The following is a 9249-nucleotide window of genomic DNA, read 5'->3' on the forward strand; positions in this document are numbered from 1 at the left end:
GAAGTCCTTCCAGGATTTAGAACCAGACTTTACAGTGGCTGATCTGAAATGAGACTGTGCACTTTAGGCACCTCAATCTCACATAACAAAGAAGAGAAAAGAACTTCCAATTAGTCTGAGACATTTAATATTTGTTGACATTTTAATATTTAATAATAGTGGACAAAAGATTCCACCACTATCCTCTCCCATTCCTACCCAACAGTCTCCAGGCCAAGGGAAGGAAAGGATTCCCTTTGCAGTTGTTCAGGGTAGAGACCTGGAGACCCAAGAGAGGCACAGAAGGTGGAAATGGGGCCGTGCATCTCAGTGAACAAGAGCACCCTCTGTTGTCCAAGAGTAGATTAGGGTTGGGGGTGTGGGCGATGGAATAGAAAGGATGCAGATCTCTCCCTGTGATTCCAGGAATGACCCTAGAAATCCAAGCTACAAAGTCAGATAATCCTAGATTTGATTGCCTCTGCCACTGACAAGTTGTGTGAACTTGGTCAAGTTACTTGATTTCTGAGCTTGGTCTCCCCATCCTCACTGGGGACTGCTGGGAGGACTAAAAGATTGAAAGCATGAGAGGCAGTTTGTATAGTCTTTGCCAGGTAGTAAGTGCTCAAGAAACAGCTGTAATTATTCTCTCTCTCTCTCTCTCTCTTTTTTTTTTTTTTTTTTTGAGGCTCTTATTGCCTAGGCTGGAGTGCAATGGCGCCATCTCGGCTCACCGCAACCTCCACCTCCCGAGTTCAAGAGATTCTCTCCTGTCTCAGCCTCCCGAGTAGGTGGGCTTGCAGGCGCGTGCTGCCACGCCCAGCTAATTTTGTATTTTTAGTGGAGACGGGATTTCTCCATGTTGGTCAGGTTGGTTTCAAACTCCCGACCTCAGGTGATCAGCCCGCCTCGGCCTCCCAAAGTATTGGGATTAAAGGCGTGTGCCACCGCGCCCAACCAAGAAACAGCTATAATTATTCTTGAGCATAATTCCTCCCCTTGCCTCCTTCATATGCCTCCCAAAGTTCTGAGGTGCCTCCTGGGCGGTTCCCGGTGTCTGACCTTGGCCTCCTGGACTGCAGGTTCATCATGCTCTAACCGCCCCCTGCCAGGTGTCCTGTCCCTTCCCATCTCCCTTCTCCCACCACTAGATGGCAGGATGAGTCCAGCATAAGAAAGGATCGCTCCAGCCTCATCCCAGGTGATTTTTCCCAGGGCTTTTTTGGGAAATAAAGCCAAAGGAGATAATTATGCGGCGCATCTTAAAGCCTTGTCGGTTACCCTCCGTGGCCATTTCGACAGACATGCGCTGGTCACCTTCTCTGGAGTGAAGTGCCTTCTCCGTGCTGGATTTGAGATTAAGGGAAGAAAGGGAGGACCAAGGGATTATCCAAAGGCTCCAGCGCTGGCTTGCTCCACAGCAGAGAAAGGCCTTCAGGCTGAGGGTGAGTCTTCTGCATAGAGGGGTCCCAGGCTCTGCTCCAGGAGTGCAGAGCACAGGGCCTGCCCTTTCTCCGCCTGGCAGCTGGGGCCGAACCTTGCTGGATGCTGGTGTTCCTGCTGCTGGCTTCTCCGCCGGTCACACTGCTTGTCATCCTCTCTCCGACCCAAGGGACCTTTGCAACTCTGAAGCCCCATCAAGACTACACAAGGGGCAGAGACGGTTCACTAAAAGGAAACTGGGGCACTGTTAGGAAGTGCACACTGAACGGCTCTCAAACATTGTCCATTCTCCCAAGTAACAGAGCAGAACACTCTGGCAATGTAGTCCTGTCTTGGACTCCTCATGGGAGTAAGCAGGAAGACAATAACATGATTTTTAAACCATCTCGGAGTAGAAGTTGCTATAACATTTCTCTCTTTCTTTCTTTCTTTCTTTCTTTCTTTCTTTCTTTCTTTCTTTCTTTCTTTCTTTCTTTCTTTCTTTCTTTCTTTCTTTCTTTCTTTCTTTCCTTCCTTCCTTCCTTCTTTCTTTCCTTCTTTCTTTCTTTCCTTCTTTCTTTCTTCCTTCTCTCTCTCTCTCTCTTTTTTTTTTTTTGAGATGGAGTCTTGCTCTGTCGCCCAGGCTGGAGTGCAGTGGCACGATCTCGGCGATTCTCCTGCCTCAGCCTCCCGAGTAGCTGGGATTACAGGGACCTGCCACCACACCCGGCTAATTTTTGTATTTTCAGTAGAGATGGGGTTTCACCATGTTGGCCAGGCTGGTCTCAAACTCCTGACCTCGTGATCTGCCTGTCTTGGCCTCCCAAAGTGCTGGGATTATAGGCGTGAGCCACCGTGCCTTGGCTGCCGTAGCATTTCTGACGGGCTGCCCGGCTGAGTGTTGCAAGAGGATTAAAAATGTACACACCCTTTACTTGGCAAAACTCCTAAGAAACCATCTTAAGTAAATAAACATAAATATAGATAAAATATAATTTTGAAGATTTTATTTGAAAGCATTTTTTTATGAGAGCAAAAAAAAAAAAACATGGAAGTAAGCAAAATGTTCAGCATTTAAGAAATGGATAATTAAATTACTGAAGTTTAAAAATTCCTTTAAATTTTAAGTTCTTTAGAACTAGCATTTGTAAAGAATTTTTACTGAGACAAATTATGTTTTAAGTGAAAAATATTGGATTATGTCCAGCATTATATCTAGCCTAATCCCAACTGTGTAAACTACATATACGTAGTAAAACATTGGAAGGAAAAAAATGCCAAAATGTTAATAAAGGTTTTCACTGAGGAAAAATTTTGGTTGATTTCTAGTTTCCTTAAGTTTCTTCTTTCCCCTAGTTTCCCATAATACAAATTGTTACTTTTGGCCGGGTGCAGTGGCTCATGCCTGTAATCCCAGCACTTTGGGAGGCTGAGGCGGGCGGATCACTTGAGGTCAGGAGCTCGAGACCAGCCTGGCCAACATGGTGAAACCCCATCTCTACTAAAAATACAAAAATTAGCTGGGTGTGGCAGTGCGTGCGTGTAGTCCCAGCTACTAGGGAGGCTGAGGCATGAGAATCGCTTGAACCCGGATGGTGGAGGTTGCGCCACTGCACTCCAGCCTGAGCGATAGAACAAAGTTTGGTCTCAAAAAAACAAAACAAAACAAACAAACAAACAAAAAAAGTGTTACTTTTATGTTGAACTTGTACGTAAACAAGAGTTATTTTAAAAATTTAACAAATATTATTTATCGATTGTCCTGTCTTCCTTATAACAAATATAATAATTATTTATGAGTGTCTATTATGTCCTAGCCACTCTGAGAGCTGAAGGCATACACTTTCGTTGAATCTTATATCAACACTTTAAGAAAGATTATCTTCTCATTTTACAGATAAAGAAATATACTTCACAGAGTTTAGGTAACTTGCTCAAAGTCACACAGGTATTACACAGGTGGTGGAGTCAGGATTTAAATCTAAGTCTGTATGTCTCCAAAGTCCATGAGCTTTTCACCACACTAGGACTTCGATCCTGCCTCCTAACCAAGGGATGCTTGCAGCTCTGAAGTCCCATCAAGGACCACACAAGGGCAGACTTCTCAAGTTATAAAGGGATTGGGTCATCAGATTCATTCAGAATTCAGTTGTTTGGAATTTGGACATATTCTCCTCGGAAACAATGTATAAATGCTAATGTGCAACACTGTATAAAGATCAACTCTAAAAGTTGGTGAAACCCATCTACCCATATGCTGTGAAACCACAACTTTCCATAGGATATTGCTTGTTAACCCTGTCTCCCAGTTGCACACACACGAGAATAACGAAACTAACACTGGGGTGAGGACAAGGCAGTGCTTGGCGGAGGGCGGGCTCAACATTCGCGCATGTGCAGAAAGAGAAAGCAGAGCCACTGTGTGCTCGGGCTACCGGCAAAGTCGTGGATCCTCGTGGCTAACGGGGGGGCAAGACAGAGGTCATGGGGTTGAGTATGGAAGCCCTGCGTGGAAACCGAGGGAGCCTTCAGGAGGTCTTGGGGGATCAAACCCAAAGGTTTCCAAGAGCCAGGCTGGTAGATGAAGGAAGCAAGCCAGATGTAACACAGAAGGGAGTGGTGGCGACTGTGCCAACAGGAGACCATGCGACCCACCTAAAGGCAATAAAAATAAATTTACATAGAAACACATTGACAGTCAAATGTAACTTGTGGCTGGGCGCAGTGGCTTATGCCTGTAATCTCAGCACTTTGGGAGGCTGAGGCGGGCGGATCAGTTGAGGTCAGGCGTTCCAAACCAGCCTGGCCATCATGGTGAAACCCCGTCTCTGCTAAAAATACACAGATTAGCTAGGCATGGTGGTGGGCGCCTGTAATCCCAGCTACTTGGGAGGCTGAGTGAGGCAGGAGAATCACTTGAACCTGGGAGGTGGAGGTTGCAGTGAGCAGAGATCACGTTACTGTACTCCAGCCTGGGCGACAGAGCGAGACTGTGTCACAAACAAAAAAACCCCCCAAAACCCCAAATGTAACTTGTGTCAGTTATTACTAAATGGTGGTTTTCTGACTTTAGGATTAATTCCTGAACCCTCTGATTTTGTGGAAGGGCTGGGAGTTGGTGAAGCTGCAGATATTGTGAGTGGCTGCGTGATCACGAGAGGAAGGATCACCCACAGAATGCCAGTGTCCTCCTCTTTGGCAGTGGGGAACTATTGGGTGTTATTACAACAGCTATCATCACCTTAATCAGTATAGTATTTTTATGCCCATTTTTATAGAGAAGTAAACTGAGGCTCAGAGAGTCGAGTGGGTGATGGCTGTGGGGTGAAGGGGTTGAGGAGCTTGTCGGCAGGCCCCTCTTATCTGTATTATTACAAGTAAAGCATTCCCTCATTGCTTCTGGCAAATGATTGGCCATGGGGAAAAGAAAGAAGCAAGTAACCAACATTTGTTGAAAACTGTACTGTTTCACAGTCATCATTTTATTTTTATTTATTTATGTACTTATTTTGGAGACAGGGTCTTCCTTTGTCATCCACACTAGAGTGCAGTGGCATGATCACAGCTCACTGCAGTCTTGACCCCCCAGACTCAAGCGATCCTCTAGCCTCAGCCTCCCGAGTAGCTGGGACTACAGGTGTGCACCACCACGCCTGGGTAATTTATTATTATTATTATTATTTTTAGCAGAGGCAGTGTTTTACCATGTTTCCCAGGCTGGTCTTGAACTCCTGGGTTCAAGAGATCCTCTCATGTCAGCCTCCCAAAGTGCTGGGATTACAGGCATGAGCCACTGCCTGGCCTCATTGTCACTGTTTTATTTAAGCCTATTATCTCCCTGAAAAGTTGGTGGATGTGGCAAAGACTAGCTAGATGTTTACTAATTTTGTTTCCTTTTCTTCTTTGTTATACAGCTGGATCTCATTTCTCAGTGTTTTTTTTGCAATTACTACAGCTGTAGGATTGTTCTAGATACTGGCATGTGAGTGGAAGTGGTGTGTGACACTTCTAGGCCTGGCATAAAACCCTTTCACTTGCCACAGTCCTCCATCATCTTCCCCTCACCTTTGGACTGATGTCCATGTTGATGACCTTGGTGGAGCCCAGCCACCTAAATTCCCTCTTAGAGGAGAGTGGATCATACATAGATTAGGAACACCTGTTTTCAACTTTATGTGAACAAGAAATAAACTTCCATAATATTAGAGGCAATTGACGTTTTTGAGGGTGTTTATTATAGCAGCTATCATCACCTTAATTAGTACAGTATTTTAATGCCCATTTTATAGAGAAGTAAACTGACGCTCAGAGAGTCGAGTGACTTGCCCAAGGTCACACAGCTGAAAAGTAATGAATTTGAACTCAGATTTATCTAGCTTTTTTTTTTTTTTTTTGGAGACGGAGTCTTGCTCTGTCACCCAGGATGGAGTGCAGTGGTGCAATCTCGGATCACTGCAAGCTCCGCCTCCCGGGTTCACGTCGTTCTCCTGCCTCAGCCTCCCAAGTAGCTGGGACTACAGGCGCCCGCCAGCACACCCAGCTAATTTTTTTTTTGTATTTTCAGTAGAGATGGGGGTTCACCGTGTTAGCCAGGATGATCTCTCAATCTCGTGACCTCGAGATCTGCCCACCTCAGCCTCCCATAATGCTGGGATTACAGGCGTGAGCCGCCGCACCCGGCAGATTTATCTAGCTCTTAAACCCAGGATCTTTTTACAATGACACACTGCCTCTAAACTCAACAACACATTCTGTAGTGCCTAGTTTGTGCTTTTCGTATTCTATTGGAAACCCCACCCCACTGACATCTGATGGAGCCTCCAAACACAAGCAAACGAGAGAGAAGAGCTGGGGTAGTGGGGGGCTGAATTATCTAGATTTCAATTTAATATCAAGTTGCTTAGGGGGAAATCCACAGGCAGCTCCCAAGTCCTTCTGAAAGCCAGGTGGGGGCTGCTGGCAGAGAAAAATGGGGCCTGTAATTTCCCTGCCTGCCATCAGGGACCTGAAAATCCTAGGGGAGTTTTTAATTCGCAGTGGCACTCTTGCTGGTCCTCTTGTTCATTAACATCTGTGTCCCTCCAATTTGGGCTCTGGCTTGAACTCTATGAACTGCTCAAAGAGGCTCTTGCTACCTCTTTGTTCAAACAGACAATGGCTGCAATAACAAAGAGGAAAATCAGATGCAGGTGAAAGTTTATTTTTAACATTTCCGAGGCCAAATGAGGATTTAACATGAAAATCAGAGCCCTCACTTCCGCCTGCGCTCTCCAAAAGTGGCTGGGGTACTTTTGGCTGGCCCAGACTCCAACATGCTTGGATCGCTTCCAAATGAGTACACCACTGATGAGGTAGACAGTTTAGTCTTTCTGAGCCTTCTTTTGTCAAGAAATAGACATTTTGTTTGGAGATGAGGTTAAACTTGAACCTGTACATTGTGATTAGCTTAGGAAGCCAGGCTGCCCTGGCCACCCCAAATATGTGAGGTTGTCTTTATGTGTTTTTTATTTTATTTTTTTTGGGACAGAGTCTCATTCTGTTGCCCAGGCTAGAGTGCAGTGGCACAATCTCAGCTCACTGCAACCTCTGCCTCCCAGGTTCAAGCAATTCTCCTCCCTCAGCCTCCTGAGTAGCTGGGATTACACGCCTGCGCCACCATACCTGGTTAATTTTTGTACTTTTAGTAGAGACAGGGTTTTGCCATGTTGGCCAGGCTGGTCTCGAACTCCTGGACTCAAGTGATCTGCCCGCCTTGGCCTCCCAAAGTGTTGGGATTACAGGCAGGAGCTACCGTGCCCGACCCTGCCTTTACATTTTAGTCAAATCAGACTGAAGCCTGAACAAATGTGTAATAAAGTGAAAATTCTTTGAAACCATGAGTCTGAAAGCTCCCTTCGGGATGAGCTCCTAGCCTGCCTGTCTTCTGTGGCTCCTCTGAAGCTTGCAGACAGCAGAGGCCTGTGAGGTTCCTGTGAGAAACCGCAAGAATTACCAGGAGCTGGTGTGCCTGGAGCACCTGCATTGTGCAAAGTACTTAACCCCATTATCCAGTCATCATAACCATCTCCTGAGGTCAGAATCATTATCAGCAGTGTTTGAGGGAACCAGCCCAGAAAGGTGCAGAGTCAGCCCATTCCTTGCAGAGCATACCTAAGATTATTCGACTCCAAGGCCAATTTTCTTTCCATTGTACCACAGTGTGAATGAGCATTAGTTTTCTTTTCCCTGATTTCCCACCTACCAGCAGGAAGCAGAAAAGTGCAGAAATGGTCCTGTTTCTTCCTCCTGAGAACCCAACAGTTGTAGTTTTCCTGCAGAAACTCAGAAAGGAGGAGTTAGGGGTTCATGATCACCATGATTATTATAAAATGGTTCCAGAAAACTAAACAAACCAACAACAACAACAGCAACAAAAACTGAAATGGCTTGCCCTTCTTATCCTTCACTTTAAGCTCAATCGGCTTTCTGATATAAAATGGCCTTCCTTTCTGTTTCAATTCTTCAATTGGCAAGTCTTGAGCAAAGGGTGGATTGACGAAGAAAGGAAAAAGGGAGCAAATGGTCCTAAGGGCTAAGAGTTGCCCTTCTTTTTTTTAAGACACCTGGTGAATATTCCCTCCTCTCGCTTGTGTTTTATTTCAGCCTGTCTGCCCTAGGGCTCCTCCATGGTTCTGATCGATCGGCCCCACCACTATCCTGGTTCTTACCCTTTTTCCAGAAAAAGAGATATTCCTTGAGGTTACCAAATCGGTTCTCCTCAACTCTCCATCTCCAGCCAACACCTGTCACCCAACGCTGCCCTGTGTTACCCCATTTACCACCAGTAACTTTTTTTTTTTTTCCTGAGACAGAGTCTTACTCTGTCTCCTAGGCTGGAGTGCAATGGCGTGATCTCAGCTCACCGCAACCTCTGCCTCCCGGGTTCAAGCGATTCTCCTGTCTCAACCTCCCAAGTAGCTGGGATTACAGGCCCCCACCACCACAGCTGGCTAATTTTTGTATTTTTAGTAGAGACGGGATTTCACCATGTTGGTCAGGCTGATCTTGAACTCCTGACCTCAAGTGATCCACCCGCCTCGGCCTCCCAAAGTGCTGGGATTACAGAAGTGAGCTACTACCAGTAACTTCTATAAAGCTCAACAAGGATAAAGTCAAGGGCAAATCTTCTCCCTCAAACCAACTTCTTTCTTTCTTCTCATCTTTAATAGGTCCACTGCCAGCATCCAGGAGCCCAGGCTTGCAGTCAACGACTCTTCCTTTCCCGTTAACTCCCGTAGTCTGTCATTCATAAATTCCTATTTGTCCTTTCTTCCAAATGCCTCTTGCATTTCTTACTTTTCCGTCACTCTGTCTGCCTTCATCCTAGCCCAGAGCCTGCCCCTGGGCTGGTCTCCCTATAGACTTTTCCTTTTCCAAACTATCATTCTACTCCATTCATCTATGCCTTCATTCATCAGAAGAGCATTTGTGGAGCACTTAGTGCCAGACACTGCACTAGACACTAGATGCACCCATAACACAGACATGGTCCAGCTGGGGAGACAGGTAATTGACAAGCACCTACAGTGTCTTGCGGTGAGTGTGATGATGGAGGAAGCCCTTAGCTGGGACCGTAATCCAGATGGGGAGACGTGTTAGGGGAGGCCTACATACTCCTACTGGTTTCATTGTCCTAAACACCTTTATCCTGTTTCAACTAAAATTGGCCTTCTCTTACTTTTGTTCCTTTGGGTTCAAACTTTGTAACCTGAGATTCTAAGGCCTTCCTTGTCAACCCAGCCCCATTTTCAGGACCTCTAGTGGAAGAGTTAGTAGTAATAATGATAGTAGTGATAGCAAACCTTCATT

Source organism: Macaca mulatta, chromosome 2 (genome assembly GCF_049350105.2).
Source record: "Macaca mulatta isolate MMU2019108-1 chromosome 2, T2T-MMU8v2.0, whole genome shotgun sequence".
In the NCBI taxonomy this organism is placed as follows: Eukaryota; Metazoa; Chordata; class Mammalia; order Primates; family Cercopithecidae; genus Macaca; species Macaca mulatta.